We start from the raw sequence: 21,928 nt of genomic DNA, 5'->3' as shown, positions 1-21,928 counted from the left end.
GGTGGATTATGGTCCGTTGTACCCCACTACCTAGTTGACAGGATTCAGGTGGATTATGGTCCGTTGTACCCCACTAGCTAGTTGACAGGATTCAGGAGGATTATGGTCCGTTGTACCCCACTAGCTAGTTGACAGGATTCAGGTGGATTATGGTCCGTTGTACCCCACTACCTAGTTGACAGGAGTCAGGTGGATTATGGTCCGTTGTACCCCACTAGCTAGTTGACTGGATTCAGGAGGATTATGGTCCGTTGTACCCCACTACCTAGTTGACAGGATTCAGGAGGATTATGTTATTTTGTACCCCACTACCTAGTTGACAGGAGTCAGGTGGATTATGGTCCGTTGTACCCCACTACCTAGTTGACAGGATTCAGGTGGATTATGGTCCGTTGTACCCCACTACCTAGTTGACAGGAGTCAGGTGGATTATGTTCTGTTGTACCCCACTACCTAGTTGACAGGAGTCAGGTGGATTATGGTCCGTTGTCCCCCACAACATGGTTGACAGGATTCAGGTGGATTATGGTCCGTTGTACCCCACTACCTAGTTGACAGGATTCAGGTGGATTATGGTCCGTTGTACCTCACTACCTAGTTGACAGGATTCAGGAGGATTATGGTCCATTGTACCCCACTAGCTAGTTGACAGGATTCAGGTGGATTATGGTCCGTTGTACCCCACTACCTAGTTGACAGGATTCAGGAGGATTATGGTCCGTTGTACCCCACTAGCTAGTTGACAGGATTCAGGTGGATTATGGTCCGTTGTACCCCACTACCTAGTTGACAGGATTCAGGTGGATTATGGTCCGTTGTACCCCACTACCTAGTTGACAGGATTCAGGTGGATTATGGTCCGTTGTACCCCACTAGCTAGTTGACAGGATTCAGGAGGATTATGGTCCGTTGTACCCCACTAGCTAGTTGACAGGATTCAGGTGGATTATGGTCCGTTGTACCCCACTACCTAGTTGACAGGAGTCAGGTGGATTATGGTCCGTTGTACCCCACTAGCTAGTTGACTGGATTCAGGAGGATTATGGTCCGTTGTACCCCACCGCCTAGTTGACAGGATTCAGGAGGATTATGTTCTGTTGTACCCCACTACCTAGTTGACAGGAGTCAGGTGGATTATGGTCCGTTGTACCCCACTACCTAGTTGACAGGAGTCAGGTGGATTATGGTCCGTTGTACCCCACTAGCTAGTTGACTGGATTCAGGAGGATTATGGTCCGTTGTACCCCACTACCTAGTTGACAGGATTCAGGAGGATTATGTTCTGTTGTACCCCACTACCTAGTTGACAGGAGTCAGGTGGATTATGGTCCGTTGTACCCCACTACCTAGTTGACAGGATTCAGGTGGATTATGGTCCGTTGTACCCCACTACCTAGTTGACAGGATTCAGGTGGATTATGGTCCGTTGTACCCCACTACCTAGTTGACAGGATTCAGGAGGATTATGGTCCGTTGTACCCCACTACCTAGTTGACAGGATTCAGGTGGATTATGGTCCGTTGTACCTCACTAGCTAGTTGACAGGATTCAGGTGGATTATGGTCCGTTGTACCCCTCTAGCTAGTTGACAGGATTCAGGTGGATTATGGTCCGTTGTACCCCACTAGCTAGTTGACAGGATTCAGGTGGATTATGGTCCGTTGTACCCCACTACCTAGTTGACAGGATTCAGGTGGATTATGGTCCGTTGTACCCCACTAGCTAGTTGACAGGATTCAGGAGGATTATGGTCCGTTGTACCCCACTACCTAGTTGACAGGATTCAGGTGGATTATGGTCCGTTGTACCCCACTAGCTAGTTGACAGGATTCAGGTGGATTATGGTCCGTTGTACCCCACTACCTAGTTGACAGGATTCAGGTGGATTATGGTCCGTTGTACCCCACTACCTAGTTGACAGGATTCAGGTGGATTATGGTCTGTTGTACCCCACTAGCTAGTTGACAGGATTCAGGTGGATTATGGTCCGTTGTACCCCACTACCTAGTTGACAGGAGTCAGGTGGATTATGGTCCGTTGTACCCCACTAGCTAGTTGACTGGATTCAGGAGAATTATGGTCCGTTGTACCCCACTACCTAGTTGACAGGAGTCAGGTGGATTATGGTCCGTTGTACCCCACTAGCTAGTTGACAGGAGTCAGGTGGATTATGGTCCGTTGTACCCCACTACCTAGTTGACAGGATTCAGGTGGATTATGGTCCGTTGTACCCCACTAGCTAGTTGACAGGATTCAGGAGGATTATGGTCCGTTGTACCCCACTAGCTAGTTGACAGGATTCAGGTGGATTATGGTCCGTTGTACCCCACTACCTAGTTGACAGGAGTCACGTGGATTATGGTCCGTTGTACCCCACTAGCTAGTTGACTGGATTCAGGAGGATTATGGTCCGTTGTACCCCACTACCTAGTTGACAGGATTCAGGAGGATTATGTTCTGTTGTACCCCACTACCTAGTTGACAGGAGTCAGGTGGATTATGGTCCGTTGTACCCCACTACCTAGTTGACAGGATTCAGGTGGATTATGGTCCGTTGTACCCCACTACCTAGTTGACAGGAGTCAGGTGGATTATGTTTTGTTGTACCCCACTACCTAGTTGACAGGAGTCAGGTGGATTATGGTCCGTTGTCCCCCACAACATGGTTGACAGGATTCAGGTTGATTATGGTCCGTTGTACCCCACTACCTAGTTGACAGGATTCAGGTGGATTATGGTCCGTTGTACCCCACTACCTAGTTGACAGGAGTCAGGTGGATTATGTTCTGTTGTACCCCACTACCTAGTTGACAGGAGTCAGGTGGATTATGGTCCGTTGTCCCCCACAACATGGTTGACTGGTTTCAGGAGGATTATGGTCCGTTGTACCTCACTACCTAGTTGACAGGATTCAGGTGGATTATGGTCCGTTGTACCCCACTAGCTAGTTGACAGGATTCTAGTGGATTATTGTCCGTTGTACCCCACTACCTAGTTGACAGGATTCAGGTGGATTATGGTCCGTTGTACCCCACTACCTAGTTGACAGGATTCAGGAGGATTATGGTCCGTTGTACCCCACTACCTAGTTGACAGGATTCAGGTGGATTATGGTCCGTTGTACCCCACTACCTAGTTGACAGGAGTCAGGTGGATTATGGTCTGTTGTACCCCACTACCTAGTTGACAGGAGTCAGGTGGATTATGGTCTGTTGTACCCCACTACCTAGTTGACAGGATTCAGGTGGATTATGGTCCGTTGTACCCAACTACCTAGTTGACAGGATTCAGGAGGATTATGGTCCGTTGTACCCCACTACCTAGTTGACAGGAGTCAGGTGGATTATGGTCTGTTGTACCCCACTACCTAGTTGACAGGAGTCAGGTGGATTATGGTCTGTTGTACCCCACTACCTAGTTGACAGGAGTCAGGTGGATTATGGTCCGTTGTACCCCACTAGCTAGTTGACAGGAGTCAGGTGGATTATGGTCCGTTGTACCTCACTACCTAGTTGACAGGATTCAGGAGGATTATGGTCCGTTGTACCCCACTACCTAGTTGACAGGATTCAGGTGGATTATGGTCCGTTGTACCCCACTAGCTAGTTGACAGGAGTCAGGTGGATTATGGTCCGTTGTACCCCTCTAGTTAAGATTAATCCTCCTTATTCTCTGGGATTGTGTGGTTCCCATGGCGGTTGGGTAGAGGAGGGAGGCCTGTGTGTGTATGTGTGGTGCTCATTTTGAAAGTGGTTTGTTATTTTGACTCTTACATGGAGCAGGCCTTTGCTGACAAGTCTTTGAAATACCAGCCCCTCGTGTCACGCCTAAACAGTCTTCCTTATCAGTGCAATCTTGTAGTGCTGATATTTGGGAGTCTCTGCCATGTACATAGGCTGACAGTATGTAACCTTCAGATTGCAGGCCTGCATAGGATCTGGCAAGGTACTGCTCCATGTCAGCTGTCCTGGGCAGCTTAGCAACATGGGGAAGAAGGTGCTTTCTGTATCCATACGTGTTCATATACCTTATCCATGAGCTATGAAATGTTTAAATCCTTCTCGATTGTAATGCGATTTGTAGATTCAAATATAGTATTTAAAATGTGTTTCTGTTGGTACATGCATGCGTGTGTGAGAGATTGAGACAGTTGGAGGAGGGCCAGTTCATGTTAGAGTAATGTTAGATCCCCTGACGCAGCTCTTTCTCTGAACCCTGCCATGGGCCTCATGGCGCAGCTCTTTCTCTGAACCCTGCCATGGGCCTCATGACGCAGCTCTTTCTCTGAACCCTACCATGGGCCTCATGACGCAGCTCTTTCTCTGTACCCTGCCATGGGCCTCCTGGCGCAGTTCCCCAGGGAAAGCCTAAGCTTCATGAAACACCATTCACAAATTAGATCCGTGTGCAAACACTTCTAAGCTGTAGAACACACAGCTCATGGATTCCAACTAGAAACAGAGAGAGCGGGAGGGAGGCAAAGACAGGGAGGGAGGGAGGGAGGGAGGGATATAGCAATACTAACCATTTTTCAGCTTTTTGTAAATATCAAGGTTAATGGCTTGATCATACATGACACATTGACATTTCATGTTTGACCCACGCAGCAGGGTCGTGCACAGACATTTTAGGGGGCATGAGCTCAAACAGGCACCTCCCAAAAACAAATCCCTGCAACCGAGGTCACAGAGAAATTATGACTTTGATTATTTAGTTCCATTATTTAGTTCCATAGAAGCAACACAGGCCACATCTTAATGGCAAAATATATGACACATAAATAACCCTTAATCTCATTTCCTTTAATAATACTACCATTTGCTACAGTTAACAAAATGGACAGCTAGCTTTAAAAAAAAAAAAAATGTGATTTTTCACCAACTTTCTTAGAAAATAATTTCATAATCGAATATCTAATCTTATAGCTTCATAGTATATTTTTATAATAATGTCATTTTAAAGTAATTTTAAATTAAAAAACTCTGTAGTCATGTAGTTAGATCTGGAGGTGGCACCACATGTCCCAGATTGTTGGGGTAAAATGTTTTTTTTTTGCTTGGGCTCTGAGTTTTTTCGTGATTTGGTAACCTAACCAGGTTTAAATCCAGACCCTTTCGGGTATGACAGAGGTTATGACAGATTAATTAGTTGTTCTAAGGTTTTGTATGGGCTCTGAGGGGTTGCTGGGTGGCAGGTAGCCTAGTGGTAAGAGCCTTGGGCCAGTAACTGAATGGTTGCTTGATCAAATCCCTAAGCTGACCAAGTAAAAAATCTGTTGTTTTGCACCTGAACAAGGCAATCAACCCCCTGTTCCTAGGCTGTCATTGTAAGTAAGAATTTGTTCTAAACTGATTTGCATAGTTAAAAAATTATGAGGACAGTTTTTCTAATCAGGTGATATGGTTTAGAAAAACTTCTGTCCCTATGGATGGTGAAAACCCTGTCAAATGTATGTATTGTAAGAAGCTCAATGTTAAACTCAAATCTCAGTATAATTCATATGCAGTATTTAAGACAATATCACACCAATGATTGGAGGATCACAACACTGTCATGAATACCAACGAATGTGGCTCCCCTTCCTGTTCGGGTGGCGCTCGGCGGTCGTCGTCGCCGGTCTACTAGCTGCCACTGAAGGTGGCTCCTCTTCCTGTTCGAGTGGCGCTCGGCGGTCGTCGTCGCCGGTCTACTAGCTGCCACTGAAGGTGGTTCCTCTTCCTGTTCGGGTGGCGCTCGGCGGTCGTCGTCGCCGGTCTACTAGCTGCCACTGAAGGTGGCTCCTCTTCCTGTTCGGGTGGCGCTCGGCGGTCGTCGTCGCCGGTCTACTAGCTGCCACTGAAGGTGGCTCCCCTTCCTGTTCGGGTGGCGCTCGGCGGTCGTCGTCGCCGGTCTACCAGCTGCCACTGAAGGTGGCTCCTCTTCCTGTTCGGGTGGCGCTCGGCGGTCGTCGTCGCCGGTCTACTAGCTGCCACTGAAGGTGGCTCCTCTTCCTGTTCGGGTGGCGCTCGGCGGTCGTCGTCGCCGGTCTACTAGCTGCCACTGGAGGTGGCTCCTCTTCCTGTTCGGGTGGCGCTCGGCGGTCGTCGTCGCCGGTCTACTAGCTGCCACTGAAGGTGGCTCCTCTTCCTGTTCGGGTGGCGCTCGGCGGTCGTCGTCGCCGGTCTACCAGCTGCCACTGAAGGTGGCTCCTCTTCCTGTTCGGGTGGCGCTCGGCGGTCGTCGTCGCCGGTCTACCAGCTGCCACTGAAGGTGGCTCCTCTTCCTGTTCGGGTGGCGCTCGGCGGTCGTCGTTGCCACCGATCCCTTTTTCCTTTTTGTTTGTTTTTGTTTTCACCTGTTCCTTGTTGGGGTTTTGGGATGGGTGTTATTTAAGTTTGTTTTGCCCGCTGGTGTTTGTGCGGGCTTGTTGGTTTGTTACGTTTGGTGATGTATCGTGTTTGTTTTGGGGTTTTCGCTGTCCAGTGTTTGTAACTAGGTTTTGGGTTTGTTTAGCGCCAGTGTTTTTAGGGTGTTTTTTTCACCCATGTTTGGACCTGTTACGTTTTGAAGGACATTAAAGCGTTTTTCCCGTTCACTTCGCTCTCTGCATTTGACTCCTCACTCATCACTCACCCGGCGTTACAAACACACTCCCTGCCTCTCCTCATGATGCTTCTGGCCATTACTGAGATCATCTACACCCTATTTTTGACAGGGTCATTGACATTAGGGTCATCAGAATTTTGCCCGAACCTAGACTTCGGATTAAAACCAGGCTGCATCCATGAGGTGACAATTAGACTTCAGATTCATTGGGACTGAGGAAGTTTGTAGGCAAAGCAGTTTTAAAATTAATTATTTTCAATTCAACTGTCTCACGTGAATATTTCTGCCAAAATGAAAACCAACCTTGTAGTATTTCTGACAGCGGTCACATCTTTTCAGCTGAATGTCAGAGTTCTAAAACCGGGTGCAACTTGGCTACCCGATTCCTCTTTCAAAAGATGCTTTACAAAGCAGGGATTTTGACAAGTGTGTGTTTTTGTATGAGTGTGTGTGCATGTGTTTGCGTGCATACATGTGTGTGTGTGTGTGTGTGTGTGTGTGCATGTGTGTGTGCGTGTGCGTGCGAGAGAGAGAAATCTAGGTCAAACATGTTGTTTCTGCTGGTACACTGTAGAAGGGATGTTGTGCTACTTTGAGTCATATTTCAAAAGTTGTATTTAATGTTGTGTAGGCTGGTGATCCTTGGTACTAGGTGTTATAGTTACGTTATATTGTGTGTGTGTGTGTGTGTGTGTGTGTGTGTGTGTGTGTGTGTGTGTGTGTGTGTGTGAGATTGTTGGGGAATGTGAGTTGTAGTTATGTTATTTTGTTGTTTTGATTAAAAAAGCAGAATCATTACAGAGAATGGCAGCCTTTAATATTGTAGGGCAGCAAGAAGTACAGGAGAACAGAATCAGAACAGAAAGGCCTAGCACCTACTCCTCCAGTCATACAGACCATAGGAAATGGATTACTTTTCCTTCATTGACATTGAAAGTGTGTTGTATATTTCATAGTATCATTGCTATTTCAGAGTTGCACTTACCCTTGATACCCTGGCATTCATATTATTGACCTCCCCTCCTCGGTTTCAATGAAAACATGAAACCCACAAGCATGAAAAATGATCGCATGAAATAGCAGATATCTCTTATTTCCCTGGCTGTAGCTTGTTTCATGTCAAATTAAAGGGAAATTGGGTTTGCTGTCCTGTGAATGCAGTACAATCCCCCGCTTGCACTCAATCAGAATAATACTCAGCAGAATAGTGTAAATATAATTTCCATCTGCAATATGTAAATATAGCTGGACCCTTTCAGATTGTCAACATCAATGTCTCTCAGAGAGAGAGAGAGAGGAGATTGGGAGAGACTGAGTGTTTGAAATAGTTTTAATGAAGGACTACTTTATGCTCACTCACATCTGACTCCCATTCTCTTTCTTCTCTCTTGCTGTCTCTATCTCTCTCCCTTTCTAATGATTTACATTAACTGATTAATCTACACAAATAAAAAATGTATTGTCCTCAAACGTTTACTCATATCTTGCGACACACCTCGCACATGCTAATGCTATATATCAAAATTCCAGCTATAGCTGTGGCTTAGTTGGTTGAAGCTCCTGTCTAGTCAAAGGAAGATCCTGAGTTTGAATCTCAGCAGTACCTTTTCAAGCATTTCATTGAACACGTTGGTGAAGAAGGTCAGAGGGGAGGGCACTCAGGTTTTCTCACCAATCGGTTTAGAGAATTAGAGATCATGTGAGGAGGATGCAATTGAGATATTCCAATGTCACGGAAAAAGGGCACTTTTTGAATGTGTAAAGCTCAACTGTTTCTTCACTTTATTCATTATCGAGACCAATATGAAAAGTGTTTAGCCGGTTTGTGCACATCACTTTCACAGCCTATGTAGGCTTTACAAAGCCACCTCTTGTAGCCAGCCGTGATCGTATAGTGGTTAGTACTCTGCGTTGTGCCTGCAGCAACCCCGGTTCGAATCTGGGTCACGGCACTGCAATGTACTTTCAGAAGGGTTGTTTTTTGAACAGGTTAAGACTTACTCTGAAAGCTAAGAAACTCAGCAACTCTGCCTTTTGACAAAGTTCCCCAGCATATCGTAGGTTAATTACTTACATGAACTGATTCATCTGCTGTTTCAGAGGTTTTTACCATTTTTAAGCTCGAGAGACAAATGAGAAATGCAGTGTCCTCGAACGACCAACATTATGAAGAAATAGTGTATGATTCTGAATGTTTACTCATATCTCGCGACTCACCTATGACATGTTAATAACTGCTTTGGGTCCCAAATCATAGTTTAAGAATCCATGTCAGAGGTTCTTGAGTTTATTCATCTCGAGACCCAAGTGAAAAATGTACTGTCCTCGAATGACCAATATTAGTAAAAGACATCTCTTTTGTGATGTGATTTTGCTAGACAGAGATGTGGGTTAAATTAATGAGACTGGTTTATTCAAATAGGTGTGGGTGTTCACATCTGCAAAATACATCTCTTTCATGGGTGCTGTGGCTTAGTTGGTTAAAGTACCTGTCTAGTAAACAGGAGATCCTGAGTTCAAATCTCAGCAGTACCTTTTCAAGCATTTTATTGTACACATTGGTGGAGAAGATCAGAAGGGAGGGCACTCAGGTTTTCTCACCAATCGGTTTAGAGAATTAGAGATCATTTGAGGAGGATGCAATTGAGATATTCCAATGTCACGGAAAAAGGGCACTTTTTGAATGTGTAAAGCTCAACTGTTTCTTCACTTTATTCATTATCGAGACCAATATGAAAAGTGTTTAGCCAGTTTGTGCACATCACTTTCACAGCCTATGTAGGCTTTACAAAGCCACCTCTTGTAGCCAGCCGCGATCGTATAGTGGTTAGTACTCTGAGTTGTGGCCGCAGCAACCCCGGTTCGGATCCGGGTCACGGCACTGCAATGTACTTTCAGAAGGGTTGTTTTTTGAACAGGTTAAGACTTACTCTGAAAGCTAAGAAACTCAGCAACTCTCCCTTTTGACAAAGTTCCCCAGCATATCGTAGGTTCATTACTTACATGAACTGATTCATCTGCTGTTTCAGAGGTTTTTACCATTTTTAAGCTCGAGAGCCAAATGAGAAATGCAGTGTCCTCGAACGACCAACATTATGAAGAAATAGTGTATGATTCTGAATGTTTACTCATATCTCGCGACCCACCCATGTTAATAACTGCTTTGGGTCCCAAATCATAGTTTAAGAATCCATGTCAGAGGTTCTTGAGTTTATTCATCTCGAGACCCAAATGAAAAATGTACTGTCCTCGAATGACAAATATTAGTAAAAGACATCTCTTTTGTGATGTGATTTTGCTAGACAGAGATGTGGGTTAAATTAATGAGAATGTTTTGATTCAAATAGGTGTGGGTGTTCACATCTGCAAAATATATCTCTTTCATGGGTGCTGTGGCTTAGTTGGTTAAAGTGCCTGTCTAGTAAACAGGAGATCCTGAGTTCAAATCTCAGCAGTACCTTTTCAATCGTTTTATTGTACACATTGGTGGAGAAGGTCAGAGGGGAGGGCACTCAGGCTTTCTCACCAATCGGTTTAGAGAATTAGAGATGATGTGAGGAGGATGCAATTGAGATATTCCAATGTCACGGAAAAAGGGCACTTTTTGAATGTGTAAAGCTCGACTGTTTCTTCACTTTATTCATTATCGAGACCAATATGAAAAGTGTTTAGCCAGTTTGTGCACATCACTTTCACAGCCTATGTAGGCTTTACAAAGCCACCTCTTGTAGCCAGCCGTGATCGTGTAGTGGTTAGTACTCTGCGTTGTGGCCGCAGCAACCCCGGTTCGAATCCGGGTCACGGCACTGCAATGTACTTTCAGAAGGGTTGTTTTTTGAACAGGTTAAGACTTACTCTGAAAGCTAAGAAACTCAGCAACTCTCCCTTTTGACAAAGTTCCCCAGCATATCGTAGGTTCATTACTTACATGAACTGATTCATCTGCTGTTTCAGAGGTTTTTACCATTTTTAAGCTCGAGAGCCAAATGAGAAATGCAGTGTCCTCGAACGACCAACATTATGAAGAAATAGTGTATGATTCTGAATGTTTACTCATATCTCGCGACCCACCCATGTTAATAACTGCTTTGGGTCCCAAATCATAGTTTAAGAATCCATGTCAGAGGTTCTTGAGTTTATTCATCTCGAGACCCAAATGAAAAATGTACTGTCCTCGAATGACAAATATTAGTAAAAGACATCTCTTTTGTGATGTGATTTTGCTAGACAGAGATGTGGGTTAAATTAATGAGAATGGTTTGATTCAAATAGGTGTGGGTGTTCACATCTGCAAAATATATCTCTTTCATGGGTGCTGTGGCTTAGTTGGTTAAAGTGCCTGTCTAGTAAACAGGAGATCCTGAGTTCAAATCTCAGCAGTACCTTTTCAATCGTTTTATTGTACACATTGGTGGAGAAGGTCAGAGGGGAGGGCACTCAGGCTTTCTCACCAATCGGTTTAGAGAATTAGAGATGATGTGAGGAGGATGCAATTGAGATATTCCGATGTCACGGAAAAAGGGCACTTTTTGAATGTGTAAAGCTCGACTGTTTCTTCACTTTATTCATTATCGAGACCAATATGAAAAGTGTTTAGCCAGTTTGTGCACATCACTTTCACAGCCGATGTAGGCTTTACAAAGCCACCTCTTGTAGCCAGCCGTGATCGTGTAGTGGTTAGTACTCTGCGTTGTGGCCGCAGCAACCCCGGTTCGAATCCGGGTCACGGCACTGCAATGTACTTTCAGAAGGGTTGTTTTTTGAACAGGTTAAGACTTACTCTGAAAGCTAAGAAACTCAGCAACTCTCCCTTTTGACAAAGTTCCCCGGCATATCGTAGGTTAATTACTTACACGAACTGATTCATCTGCTGTTTCAGAGGTTTTTACCATTTTTAAGCTCGAGAGCCAAATGAGAAATGCAGTGTCCTCGAACAAACAACATTATGAAGAAATGGTGTATGATTCTGAATGTTTACTCACATCTCGCGACCCACCTATGACATGTTAATAACTGCTTTGTGTCCCAAATCATAGTTTAAGAATCCATGTCAGAGGTTCTTGAGTTTATTCATCTCGAGACCCAAATGAAAAATGTACTGTCCTCGAATGACCAATATTAGTAAAAGACATCTCTTTTGTGATGTGATTTTGCTAGACAGAGATGTAGGTTAAATTAATGATACTGGTTTGATTCAAATAGGTGTGGGTGTTCACATCTGCAAAATATGTCTCGTTCATGGGTGCTGGTGCTTAGTTGGTTAAAGTGCCTGTCTCGTAAACAGGAGATCCTGAGTTCAAATCTCAGCAGTACCTTTTCAAGCATTTTATTGTACACATTGGTGGAGAAGTTCAGAAGGGAGGGCACTCAGGTTTTCTCACCAATCTGTTTAGAGAATTAGAGATAATGTGAGGAGGATGCAATTGAGATATTCCAATGTCACGGAAAAAGGGCACTTTTTGAATGTGTAAAGCTCGACTGTATCTTCACTTTATTCATTATCGAGACCAATATGAAAAGTGTTTAGCCAGCTTGTGCACATCACTTTCACAGCCTATGTAGGCTTTACAAAGCTACCTCTTGTAGCCAGCCGTGATCGTATAGTGGTTAGTACTCTGCGTTGTGGCCGCAGCAACCCCGGTTCGAATCCGGGTCACGGCACTGCAATGTACTTTCAGAAGGGTTGTTTTTTGAACAGGTTAAGACTTGCTCTGAAAGCTAAGAAACTCAGAAACTATGCCTTTTGACAAAGTTCCCCAGCATATCGTAGGTTCATTACTTACATGAACTGATTCATCTGCTGTTTCAGAGGTTTTTACCATTTTTAAGCTCGAGAGCCAAATGAGAAATGCAGAGTCCTCAAACGACCAACATTATGAAGAAATGGTGTATGATTCTGAATGTTTACTCATATCTCGCGACCCACCCATGTTAATAACTGCTTTGGGTCCCAAATCATAGTTTAAGTATCCATGGCAGAGGTTCTTGAGTTTATTCATCTCAAGACCCAAATGAAAAATGTACTGTCCTCGAATGACCAATATTAGTAAAAGACATCTCTTTTGTGATGTGATTTTGCTAGACAGAGATGTAGGTTGAATTAATGATACTGGTTTGATTCAAATAGGTGTGGGTGTTCACATCTGCAAAATATATCTCTTTCATGGGTGCTGTGGCTTAGTTGGTTAAAGTGCCTGTCTCGTAAACAGGAGATCCTGAGTTCAAATCTCAGCAGTACCTTTTCAAGCATTTTATTGTACATATTGGTGGAGAAGTTCAGAAGGGAGGGCACTCAGGTTTTCTCACCAATCGGTTTAGAGAATTAGAGATAATGTGAGGAGGATGCAATTGAGATATTCCAATGTCACGGAAAAAGGGCACTTTTTGAATGTGTAAAGCTCAACTGTTTCTTCACTTTATTCATTATCGAGACCAATATGAAAAGTGTTTAGCCAGTTTGTGCACATCACTTTCACAGCCTATGTAGGCTTTACAAAGCCACCTCTTGTAGCCAGCCGTGATCGTATAGTGGTTAGTACTCTGCGTTGTGGCCGCAGCAACCCCGGTTCGAATCCGGGTCACGGCACTGCAATGTAATTTCAGAAGGGTTGTTTTTTGAACAGGTTAAGACTTACTCTGAAAGCTAAGAAACTCAGCAACTCTCCCTTTTGACAAAGTTCCCCGGCATATCGTAGGTTAATTACTTACACGAACTGATTCATCTGCTGTTTCAGAGGTTTTTACCATTTTTAAGCTCGAGAGCCAAATGAGAAATGCAGTGTCCTCGAACAAACAACATTATGAAGAAATGGTGTATGATTCTGAATGTTTACTCACATCTCGCGACCCACCTATGACATGTTAATAACTGCTTTGTGTCCCAAATCATAGTTTAAGAATCCATGTCAGAGGTTCTTGAGTTTATTCATCTCGAGACCCAAATGAAAAATGTACTGTCCTCGAATGACCAATATTAGTAAAAGACATCTCTTTTGTGATGTGATTTTGCTAGACAGAGATGTAGGTTAAATTAATGATACTGGTTTGATTCAAATAGGTGTGGGTGTTCACATCTGCAAAATATGTCTCGTTCATGGGTGCTGTGGCTTAGTTGGTTAAAGTGCCTGTCGCGTAAACAGGAGATCCTGAGTTCAAATCTCAGCAGTACCTTTTCAAGCGTTTTATTGTACACATTGGTGGAGAAGGTCAGAGGGGAGGGCACTCAGGCTTTCTCACCAATCGGTTTAGAGAATTAGAGATGATGTGAGGAGGATGCAATTGAGATATTCCAATGTCACGGGAAAAGGGCACTTTTTGAATGTGTAAAGCTCGACTGTTTCTTCACTTTATTCATTATCGAGACCAATATGAAAAGTGTTTAGCCAGTTTGTGCACATCATTTTCACAGCCTATGTAGGCTTTACAAAACCACCTCTTGTAGCCAGGCGTGATCGTATAGTGGTTAGTACTCTGCGTTATGGCTGCAGCAACCCCGGTTTGAATCCGGGTCACGGCAATGTACTTTCAGAAGGGTTGTTTTTTGAACAGGTTAAGACTTGCTCTGAAAGCTAAGAAACTCAGAAACTATTCCTTTTGACAAAGTTCCCCAGCATATCGTAGGTTAATTACTTACACGAACTGATTCATCTGCTGTTTCAGAGGTTTTTACCATTTTTAAGCTCGAGAGCCAAATGAGAAATGCAGTGTCCTCGAACGACCAACATTATGAAGAAATGGTGTATGATTCTGAATGTTTACTCATATCTCGCGACCCACCCATGTTAATAACTGCTTTGGGTCCCAAATCATAGTTTAAGTATCCATGGCAGAGGTTCTTGAGTTTATTCATCTCGAGACCCAACTGAAAAATGTACTGTCCTCGAATGACCAATATTAGTAGAAGACATCTCTTTTGTGATGTGATTTTGCTAGACAGAGATGTAGGTTAAATTAATGAGAAAAGGTTTGATTCAAATAGGTGTGGGTGTTCACATCTGAAAAATATATCAGTTACATGGGTGCTGTGGCTTAGTTGGTTAAAGTGCCTGTCTCGTAAACAGGAGATCCTGAGTTCAAATCTCAGCAGTACCTTTTCAAGCGTTTTATTGTACACATTGGTGGAGAAGGTCAGAGGGGAGGGCACTCAGGCTTTCTCACCAATCGGTTTAGAGAATTAGAGATGATGTGAGGAGGATGCAATTGAGATATTCCAATGTCACGGGAAAAGGGCACTTTTTGAATGTGTAAAGCTCGACTGTTTCTTCACTTTATTCATTATCGAGACCAATATGAAAAGTGTTTAGCCAGTTTGTGCACATCACTTTCACAGCCTATGTAGGCTTTACAAAGCCACCTCTTGTAGCCAGCCGTGATCGTATAGTGGTTAGTACTCTGCGTTGTGGCCAAAGCAACCCCGGTTCGAATCCGGGTCACGGCACTGCAATGTAATTTCATAAGGGTTGTTTTTTGAACAGGTTAAGACTTACTCTGAAAGCTAAGAAACTCAGCAACTCTCCCTTTTGACAAAGTTCCCCAGCATATCGTAGGTTAATTACTTACACGTACTGATTTATCTGCTGTTTCAGAGGTTTTTACCATTTTTAAGCTCGAGAGCAAAATGAGAAATGCAGTCCTCAAACGACCAACATTATGAAGAAATGGTGTATGATTCTGAATGTTTACTCATATCTCGCGACCCACCCATGTTAATAACTGCTTTGGGTCCCAAATCATAGTTTAAGTATCCATGGCAGAGGTTCTTGAGTTTATTCATCTCGAGACCCAAATGAAAAATGTACTGTCCTCGAATGACCAATATTAGTAAAATACATCTCTTTTGTGATGTGATTTTGCTAGACAGAGATGTAGGTTAAATTAATGATACTGGTTTGATTCAAATAGGTGTGGGTGTTCACATCTGCAAAATATATCTCTTTCGTGGGTGCTGTGGCTTAGTTGGTTAAAGTGCCTGTCTTGTAAACAGGAGATCCTGAGTTCAAATCTCAGCAGTACCTTTTCAAGCATTTTATTGTACACATTGGTGGAGAAGGTCAGAGGGGAGGGCACTCAGGTTTTCTCACCAATCGGTTTAGAGAATTAGAGATAATGTGAGGAGGATGCAATTGAGATATTCCAATGTCACGGAAAAAGGGCACTTTTTGAATGTGTAAAGCTCAACTGTTTCTTCACTTTATTCATTATCGAGACCAATATGAAAAGTGTTTAGCCAGTTTGTGCACATCACTTTCACAGCCTATGTAGGCTTTACAAAGCCACCTCTTGTAGCCAGCCGTGATCGTATAGTGGTTAGTACTCTGCGTTGTGGCCGCAGCAACCCCGGTTTGAATCCGGGTCACGGCACTGCAATGTACTTTCAGAAGGGTTGTTTTTTGAACAGGTTAAGACTTACTCTGAAAGCTAAGAAACTCAGCAACTCTCCCTTTTGACAAAGTTCCCCAGCATATCGTAGGTTAATTACTTACACGAACTGATTCATCTGCTGTTTCAGAGGTTTTTACCATTTTTAAGCTCGAGAGCCAAATGAGAAATGCAGTCCTCAAACGACCAACATTATGAAGAAATGGTGTATGATTCTGAATGTTTACTCATATCTCGCGACCCACCCATGTTAATAACTGCTTTGGGTCCCAAATCATAGTTTAAGTATCCATGGCAGAGGTTCTTGAGTTTATTCATCTCGAGACCCAACTGAAAAATGTACTGTCCTCGAATGACCAATATTAGTAAAAGACATCTCTTTTGTGATGTGATTTTGCTAGACAGAGATGTAGGTTAAATTAATGAGAAAAGGTTTGATTCAAATAGGTGTGGGTGTTCACATCTGAAAAATATATCAGTTACATGGGTGCTGTGGCTTAGTTGGTTAAAGTGCCTGTCTCGTAAACAGGAGATCCTGAGTTCAAATCTCAGCAGTACCTTTTCAAGCGTTTTATTGTACACATTGGAGGAGAAGGTCAGAGGGGAGGGCACTCAGGCTTTCTCACCAATCGGTTTAGAGAATTAGAGATGATGTGAGGAGGATGCAATTGAGATATTCCAATGTCACGGGAAAAGGGCACTTTTTGAATGTGTAAAGCTCGACTGTTTCTTCACTTTATTCATTATCGAGACCAATATGAAAAGTGTTTAGCCAGTTTGTGCACATCACTTTCACAGCCTATGTAGGCTTTACAAAGCCACCTCTTGTAGCCAGCCGTGATCGTATAGTGGTTAGTACTCTGCGTTGTGGCCAAAGCAACCCCGGTTCGAATCCGGGTCACGGCACTGCAATCTAATTTCATAAGGGTTGTTTTTTGAACAGGTTAAGACTTACTCTGAAAGCTAAGAAACTCAGCAACTCTCCCTTTTGACAAAGTTCCCCAGCATATCGTAGGTTAATTACTTACACGAACTGATTCATCTGCTGTTTCAGAGGTTTTTACCATTTTTAAGCTCGAGAGCCAAATGAGAAATGCAGTCCTCAAACGACCAACATTATGAAGAAATGGTGTATGATTCTGAATGTTTACTCATATCTCGCGACCCACCCATGTTAATAACTGCTTTGGGTCCCAAATCATAGTTTAAGTATCCATGGCAGAGGTTCTTGAGTTTATTCATCTCGAGACCCAAATGAAAAATGTACTGTCCTCGAATGACCAATATTAGTAAAATACATCTCTTTTGTGATGTGATTTTGCTAGACAGAGATGTAGGTTAAATTAATGATACTGGTTTGATTCAAATAGGTGTGGGTGTTCACATCTGCAAAATATATCTCTTTCATGGGTGCTGTGGCTTAGTTGGTTAAAGTGCCTGTCTTGTAAACAGGAGATCCTGAGTTCAAATCTCAGCAGTACCTTTTCAAGCATTTTATTGTACACATTGGTGGAGAAGGTCAGAGGGGAGGGCACTCAGGTTTTCTCACCAATCGGTTTAGAGAATTAGAGATCATGTGAGGAGGATGCAATTGAGATATTCCAATGTCACGGAAAAAGGGCACTTTTTGAATGTGTAAAGCTCAACTGTTTCTTCACTTTATTCATTATCGAGACCAATATGAAAAGTGTTTAGCCAGTTTGTGCACATCACTTTCACAGCCTATGTAGGCTTTACAAAGCCACCTCTTGTAGCCAGCCGTGATCGTATAGTGGTTAGTACTCTGCGTTGTGGCCGCAGCAACCCCGGTTTGAATCCGGGTCACGGCACTGCAATGTACTTTCAGAAGGGTTGTTTTTTGAACAGGTTAAGACTTACTCTGAAAGCTAAGAAACTCAGCAACTCTCCCTTTTGACAAAGTTCCCCAGCATATCGTAGGTTAATTACTTACACGAAAAGATTCATCTGCTGTTTCAGAGGTTTTTACCATTTTTAAGCTCGAGAGCCAAATGAGAAATGCAGTCCTCAAACGACCAACATTATGAAGAAATGGTGTATGATTCTGAATGTTTACTCATATCTCGCGACCCACCCATGTTAATAACTGCTTTGGGTCCCAAATCATAGTTTAAGTATCCATGGCAGAGGTTCTTGAGTTTATTCATCTCGAGACCCAAATGAAAAATGTACTGTCCTCGAATGACCAATATTAGTAAAATACATCTCTTTTGTGATGTGATTTTGCTAGACAGAGATGTAGGTTAAATTAATGATACTGGTTTGATTCAAATAGGTGTGGGTGTTCACATCTGCAAAATATATCTCTTTCATGGGTGCTGTGGCTTAGTTGGTTAAAGTGCCTGTCTTGTAAACAGGAGATCCTGAGTTCAAATCTCAGCAGTACCTTTTCAAGCATTTTATTGTACACATTGGTGGAGAAGGTCAGAGGGGAGGGCACTCAGGTTTTCTCACCAATCGGTTTAGAGAATTAGAGATCATGTGAGGAGGATGCAATTGAGATATTCCAATGTCACGGAAAAAGGGCACTTTTTGAATGTGTAAAGCTCTACTGTTTCTTCACTTTATTCAGTATCGAAACCAATATGAAAAGTGTTTAGCCGGTTTGTGCACATCACTTTCACAGCCTATGTAAGCTTTACAAAGCCACCTCTTGTAGCCAGGCGTGATCGTATAGTGGTTAGTACTCTGCGTTATGGCTGCAGCAACCCCGGTTTGAATCCGGGTCACGGCACTGCAATGTACTTTCAGAAGGGTTGTTTTTTGAACAGGTTAAGACTTGCTCTGAAAGCTAAGAAACTCAGAAACTATGCCTTTTGACAAAGTTCCCCAGCACATCGTAGGTTAATTACTTACACGAACTGATTCATCTGCTGTTTCAGAGGTTTTTACCATTTTTAAGCTCGAGAGCCAAATGAGAAATGCAGTGTCCTCGAACGACCAACATTATGAAGAAATGGTGTATGATTCTGAATGTTTACTCATATCTCGCGACCCACCCATGTTAATAACTGCTTTGGGTCCCAAATCATAGTTTAAGTATCCATGGCAGAGGTTCTTGAGTTTATTCATCTCGAGACCCAAATGAAAAATGTACTGTCCTCGAATGACCAATATTAGTAAAAGACATCTCTTTTGTGATGTGATTTTGCTAGACAGAGATGTAGGTTAAATTAATGATACTGGTTTGATTCAAATAGGTGTGGCTGTTCACATCTGCAAAATATATCTCTTTCATGGGTGCTGTGGCTTAGTTGGTTAAAGTGCCTCTCTCGTAAACAGGAGATCCTGAGTTCAAATCTCAGCAGTACCTTTTCAAGCATTTTATTGTACATATTGGTGGAGAAGTTCAGAAGGGAGGGCACTCAGGCTTTCTCACCAATCGGTTTAGAGAATTAGAGATAATGTGAGGAGGATGCAATTGAGATATTCCAATGTCACGGAAAAAGGGCACTTTTTGAATGTGTAAAGCTCAACTGTTTCTTCACTTTATTCATTATCGAGACCAATATGAAAAGTGTTTAGCCAGTTTGTGCACATCACTTTCACAGCCTATGTAGGCTTTACAAAGCCACCTCTTGTAGCCAGGCGTGATCGTATAGTGGTTAGTACTCTGCGTTGTGGCTGCAGCAACCCCGGTTTGAATCCGGGTCACGGCACTGCAATGTACTTTCAGAAGGGTTGTTTTTTGAACAGGTTAAGACTTACTCTGAAAGCTAAGAAACTCAGCAACTCTCCCTTTTGACAAAGTTCCCCAGCATATCGTAGGTTAATTACTTACACGAACTGATTCATCTGCTGTTTCAGAGGTTTTTACCATTTTTAAGCTCGAGAGCCAAATGAGAAATGCAGTCCTCAAACGACCAACATTATGAAGAAATGGTGTATGATTCTGAATGTTTACTCATATCTCGCGACCCACCCATGTTAATAACTGCTTTGGGTCCCAAATCATAGTTTAAGTATCCATGGCAGAGGTTCTTGAGTTTATTCATCTCGAGACCCAAATGAAAAATGTACTGTCCTCGAATGACCAATATTAGTAAAAGACATCTCTTTTGTGATGTGATTTTGCTAGACAGAGATGTAGGTTAAATTAATGATACTGGTTTGATTCAAATAGGTGTGGGTATTCACATCTGCAAAATATATCTATTTCATGGGTGCTGTGGCTTAGTTGGTTAAAGTGCCTGTCTCGTAAACAGGAGATCCTGAGTTCAAATCTCAGCAGTACCTTTTCAAGCATTTTATTGTACACATTGGTGGAGAAGGTCAGAGGGGAGGGCACTCAGGTTTTCTCACCAATCGGTTTAGAGAATTAGAGATCATGTGAGGAGGATGCAATTGAGATATTCCAATGTCACGGAAAAAGGGCACTTTTTGAATGTGTAAAGCTCAACTGTTTCTTCACTTTATTCATTATCGAGACCAATATGAAAAGTGTTTAGCCAGTTTGTGCACATCACTTTCACAGCCTATGTAGGCTTTACAAAGCCACCTCTTGTAGCCAGCCGTGATCGTATAGTGGTTAGTACTCTGCGTTGTGGCCGCAGCAACCCCGGTTCGAATCCGGGTCACGGCACTACAATGTACTTTCAGAAGGGTTGTTTTTTGAACAGGTTAAGACTTACTCTGAAAGCTAAGAAACTCAGCAACTCTCCCTTTTGACAAAGTTCCCCAGCACATCGTAGGTTAATTACTTACACGAACTGATTCATCTGCTGTTTCAGAGGTTTTTACCATTTTTAAGCTCGAGAGCCAAATGAGAAATGCAGTGTCCTCGAACGACCAACATTATGAAGAAATGGTGTATGATTCTGAATGTTTACTCATATCTCGCGACCCACCCATGTTAATAACTGCTTTGGGTCCCAAATCATAGTTTAAGTATCCATGGCAGAGGTTCTTGAGTTTATTCATCTCGAGACCCAAATGAAAAATGTACTGTCCTCGAATGACCAATATTAGTAAAAGACATCTCTTTTGTGATGTGATTTTGCTAGACAGAGATGTAGGTTAAATTAATGATACTGGTTTGATTCAAATAGGTGTGGGTGTTCACATCTGCAAAATATATCTCTTTCATGGGTGCTGTGGCTTAGTTGGTTAAAGTACCTGTCTCGTAAACAGGAGATCCTGAGTTCAAATCTCATCAGCACCTTTTCAAGCATTTTATTGTACACATTGGTGGAGAAGTTCAGAAGGGAGGGCACTCAGGTTTCTCACCAATCGGTTTAGAGAATTAGAGATGATGTGAGGAGGATGCAATTGAGATATTCCAATGTCACGGAAAAATGGCACTTTTTGAATGTGTAAAGCTCAACTGTTTCTTCACTTTATTCATTATCGAGACCAATATGAAAAGTGTTTAGCCAGTTTGTGCACATCACTTTCACAGCCTATGTAGGCTTTAGAAAACCACCTCTTGTAGCCAGCTGTGATCGTATAGTGGTTAGTACTCTGCGTTGTGGCCGCAGCAACCCCGGTTCGAATCCGGGTCACGGCACTGCAATGTACTTTCAGAAGGGTTGTTTTTTGAACAGGTTAAGACTTACTCTGAAAGCTAAGAAACTCAGCAACTCTCCCTTTTGACAAAGTTCCCCAGCATATCGTAGGTTAATTACTTACACGAACTGATTCATCTGCTGTTTCAGAGGTTTTTACCGTTTTTAAGCTCGAGAGCCAAATGAGAAATGCAGTGTCCTCGAACGACCAACATTATGAAGAAATGGTGTATGATTCTGAATGTTTACTCATCTCGCGACCCACCCATGTTAATAACTGCTTTGGGTCCCAAATCATAGTTTAAGTATCCATGGCAGAGGTTCGTGAGTTTATTCATCTCGAGACCCAAATGAAAAATGTACTGTCCTCGAATGACCAATATTAGTAAAAGACATCTCTTTTGTGATGTGATTTTGCTAGACAGAGATGTAGGTTAAATTAA

General features: G+C 42.9%; 14 non-coding genes across 14 annotated transcripts; all 14 read left to right on the top strand.

Annotated features, from left to right (window-relative positions):
* Window positions 1–11,826: 11,826 nt before the first annotated feature.
* trnat-cgu (transfer RNA threonine (anticodon CGU)) lies at window positions 11,827–11,900 on the top strand. Its single transcript has one exon. It is a non-coding gene; the product is annotated as a tRNA-Thr (tRNA).
* Window positions 11,901–12,174: 274 nt separating this feature from the next.
* trnah-gug (transfer RNA histidin (anticodon GUG)) lies at window positions 12,175–12,246 on the top strand. Its single transcript has one exon. It is a non-coding gene; the product is annotated as a tRNA-His (tRNA).
* Window positions 12,247–12,751: 505 nt separating this feature from the next.
* On the top strand, window positions 12,752–12,825 carry trnat-cgu (transfer RNA threonine (anticodon CGU)). Its single transcript has one exon. It is a non-coding gene; the product is annotated as a tRNA-Thr (tRNA).
* A 274-nt stretch (window positions 12,826–13,099) lies between these two features.
* On the top strand, window positions 13,100–13,171 carry trnah-gug (transfer RNA histidin (anticodon GUG)). Its single transcript has one exon. It is a non-coding gene; the product is annotated as a tRNA-His (tRNA).
* Window positions 13,172–13,681: 510 nt separating this feature from the next.
* Window positions 13,682–13,755, top strand: trnat-cgu (transfer RNA threonine (anticodon CGU)). The gene has a single exon. It is a non-coding gene; the product is annotated as a tRNA-Thr (tRNA).
* An 847-nt stretch (window positions 13,756–14,602) lies between these two features.
* Window positions 14,603–14,676, top strand: trnat-cgu (transfer RNA threonine (anticodon CGU)). The gene has a single exon. It is a non-coding gene; the product is annotated as a tRNA-Thr (tRNA).
* Window positions 14,677–15,525: 849 nt separating this feature from the next.
* On the top strand, window positions 15,526–15,599 carry trnat-cgu (transfer RNA threonine (anticodon CGU)). The gene has a single exon. It is a non-coding gene; the product is annotated as a tRNA-Thr (tRNA).
* An 850-nt stretch (window positions 15,600–16,449) lies between these two features.
* On the top strand, window positions 16,450–16,523 carry trnat-cgu (transfer RNA threonine (anticodon CGU)). Its single transcript has one exon. It is a non-coding gene; the product is annotated as a tRNA-Thr (tRNA).
* An 849-nt stretch (window positions 16,524–17,372) lies between these two features.
* Window positions 17,373–17,446, top strand: trnat-cgu (transfer RNA threonine (anticodon CGU)). The gene has a single exon. It is a non-coding gene; the product is annotated as a tRNA-Thr (tRNA).
* An 849-nt stretch (window positions 17,447–18,295) lies between these two features.
* On the top strand, window positions 18,296–18,369 carry trnat-cgu (transfer RNA threonine (anticodon CGU)). Its single transcript has one exon. It is a non-coding gene; the product is annotated as a tRNA-Thr (tRNA).
* An 851-nt stretch (window positions 18,370–19,220) lies between these two features.
* On the top strand, window positions 19,221–19,294 carry trnat-cgu (transfer RNA threonine (anticodon CGU)). The gene has a single exon. It is a non-coding gene; the product is annotated as a tRNA-Thr (tRNA).
* An 849-nt stretch (window positions 19,295–20,143) lies between these two features.
* trnat-cgu (transfer RNA threonine (anticodon CGU)) lies at window positions 20,144–20,217 on the top strand. The gene has a single exon. It is a non-coding gene; the product is annotated as a tRNA-Thr (tRNA).
* A 274-nt stretch (window positions 20,218–20,491) lies between these two features.
* On the top strand, window positions 20,492–20,563 carry trnah-gug (transfer RNA histidin (anticodon GUG)). The gene has a single exon. It is a non-coding gene; the product is annotated as a tRNA-His (tRNA).
* Window positions 20,564–21,068: 505 nt separating this feature from the next.
* trnat-cgu (transfer RNA threonine (anticodon CGU)) lies at window positions 21,069–21,142 on the top strand. Its single transcript has one exon. It is a non-coding gene; the product is annotated as a tRNA-Thr (tRNA).
* The last annotated feature ends 786 nt before the right edge of the window (window positions 21,143–21,928 follow it).

Source organism: Oncorhynchus mykiss, chromosome 16 (genome assembly GCF_057628025.1).
Source record: "Oncorhynchus mykiss isolate SJ-2025 chromosome 16, ASM5762802v1, whole genome shotgun sequence".
Taxonomy (NCBI): domain Eukaryota; kingdom Metazoa; phylum Chordata; class Actinopteri; order Salmoniformes; family Salmonidae; genus Oncorhynchus; species Oncorhynchus mykiss.
The sequence above is the reverse complement of the archived record's forward strand: the minus strand, read 5'-3'. Positions and strand labels throughout refer to the sequence as shown.